Source organism: Galendromus occidentalis, unplaced genomic scaffold, assembly GCF_000255335.2.
Source record: "Galendromus occidentalis unplaced genomic scaffold, Mocc_1.1 scf7180000075976, whole genome shotgun sequence".
NCBI classification, from domain to species: Eukaryota; Metazoa; Arthropoda; class Arachnida; order Mesostigmata; family Phytoseiidae; genus Galendromus; species Galendromus occidentalis.
The window spans coordinates 6867-9466 of NW_003803966.1; the positions used below are offsets into that span (position 1 = coordinate 6867).

Genomic DNA, 2600 nt, shown 5'->3' on the forward strand with positions numbered 1-2600 from the left:
CATCAAGCGAGTCTTCAATACCGTGAAGAACCCCGAAGTCCGCGAGCTTCTCGCCGGTCGTAAAATCGAATGGAAATTCATATGTCCCAGAGCTCCGTGGCAGGGCGGTATGTATGAGAGACTTGTCGGCACGGTCGCGTCGACCAAGACATTGGGACGAAGCTTCGTGAGTTACGAAGAATTCCGCACCATCGTTGCGGAGATGACGGCAATTGTCAACGCAAGGCCGATCTCTCATGTCTCTTCAGATGTCGATGAGCCCCTGCCGCTGACACCAGCCCAGTTCCTCAGAGGAGGACCTCAATGCGCCCCTCTCGCGCAGATCCTGCCACTCGACCGACTTGGGCCAGACGGAGCACTCCCGGGAGATGAACTTCGACGCCAACTCGTCAAACGAACGGCTTACCTCGAAAGCCTAGCCGCGAGGTGGCATCGCGAATACCTGCTCCAGCTCCGTTCAGCGAATTGTCCTCGCGGTTCGGAACAGGAACCCTACGCAGTCGGCGAAGTTTGCCTTCTGCGCGAGGAGAATGTTCCTCGTATACGGTGGAGCCTGGTGAGGATCGAAGATACGCACATGTGACGAGACGGGAAAGTTCGCACCTATACCGTCCGCCTTCCGAACGGGACGATGACTCGGCGAGCAGCTCAGCTGCTTTATCGTCTCGAGAGCACCGAGATGAATCGGGATTCACGCGCCGAACAAGAGCCGGCCAACTGATTCTCATGTAAAGAAAAAAAAAACGGGATTGCCCCGTTTTCTGGGGGCAGTGTCAAATAATCTGTAAATTGTGTCAATAATCTGTGAACTCGTAATTATCCAATTGTGCTAATTGTGTTTCCCGCCCGTGGAGAATCTCTCTCTCCCTGCAGTTCCAAAGTAATTTGTGATACGTTCTTTCACCACACGGAGATGGTTCGCTCCGAATAATCGTACCAATAAAATGAGTCGAGTGTTTAACCGCTACGAAGCGACACGGTCGCGTTCTCAATCCGTCAAAAATTCCGAATTGTGGGTTCGTTCCGAAGCATAGCTCAAATCGTCATCTGTCGACCATCAAGCTTCCCCAGAGTCACCCCTTTACGCAACCGGTCCAAAAATTATCAGACTTTTCGCCTACGCGCTGCACCCTCATGACTCCACGACTCGCTCACCAAGAAGCTCGCATACGATCATATGAGACTAATTAAAGCTAGGTACATTTCGATGTCTGAAGCCAGATGAGATGCGTTTCGGACATTCCCCCCGTCCGCCTCGAGCGATCGAAACGAGTCTTTGGCGATGGCTTCGTCATGAAAGCCCCGTATATCATTGCTGCGCCCTCTCGCGAGGTCTTTCGGACTCCCGCGACCCAGACTCGAGCTATTCGGGAGAGTCCTAATGGAAGGTTCTGCTTGAACCCCAACAAGGTACGTCGAGACCTACCTTCTCGCGCCTTTGTCCTTTGTCGCGCGGAACATTCAGTCGGAGAGAGGGACGAAGAAAGGGTCAGCTTGTTTGTTGTGTTCATAAGAGCAGCAGCGCGGGCCCGACACTCGACACTCCTCGAAAGACTTGGTACTTGGTGGATAGTGGACTTGGATTCGACGCTGCACATTCGTATCTAGGTGTTTCTGGCTCAAGTTCTCCGGTGAACGGACAATCCCACTCGTCAGCAATGAGCCTCCCGAATCCCGGTGATCACAGAAGAAAATGGGATCGTGACGAATACGAAAAGCGGGCGAAGGAACGCGCCGAAGGAAACAACGGGAAACGATCGTTGTCAGACGACGATGAAGACGGATGCGGACCCAGCGTCGGACCTTCGAGCTCGCGCGAGAAGAAGCCGCAGCGCGAATTGCTCAAACCTCGACAATATAAAGTGGATCTCGACTCACGCTTGCATAAGACGAAACTCTTATCGGAAACAGCCGACCGTTCGCAAGCCGGCGGCTATTACTGCAATGTATGTGACTGCGTTGTCAAGGATTCGATCAATTTCCTCGATCACATCAACGGCAAGAAGCATCAGAGGAATCTGGGTATGTCAATGAAAGTGGAGAGATCCACGCTGGACCAAGTGAAGAAACGGCTCGAGATGTGTCGCAGGAAGGTTGAGGAGAAGAAGAAGGCGTACAACCTGAGCGAAAGGATACGGGAAGTCGAAGAGGAGACTGAACGTATGAAAGTAATATCAGTAAGGAGAAGAAGTAAGGATAAGCGACGAAAAGTTGACTCAGAGGACCAGGGCCTGGACCCTGACATGGCGGCGATGATGGGGTTCTCAAAATTCGGGGGTAGCAAGAAAGACAACTAGAGCTCGCCCACCGCACCTATTGTCACGCGGGGTCTCCTGAAATGTTTGCTTGTGTACATAAGTTTCGGAGATGAAAGAGAAATTGTATTTATTGATGGAATAAAACAAAGAGGTTTGTAAGATCCGATAGGCCCGTGCTCTCGCTACAAGCAATTCTGGTTACCGTGTCATGATGATGTCGCTGAAATTCCCTTAGAGCCATCAAAGCCTTCTTCGGCGGGCTCCACCAGGCTGCACAGTGCCCGAAGGCGCTGACTGTACGATACTAAAGACACCCATTGACCGTGAGCGCCTGGATATACG

General features: G+C 52.1%; 1 pseudogene; it reads left to right on the top strand.

Moving 5' to 3' along the window:
* The first annotated feature begins 1517 nt into the window (after positions 1 to 1517).
* Positions 1518 to 2420, top strand: LOC100904541 (zinc finger matrin-type protein 2 pseudogene; annotated as a pseudogene).
* Positions 2421 to 2600: the final 180 nt, after the last annotated feature.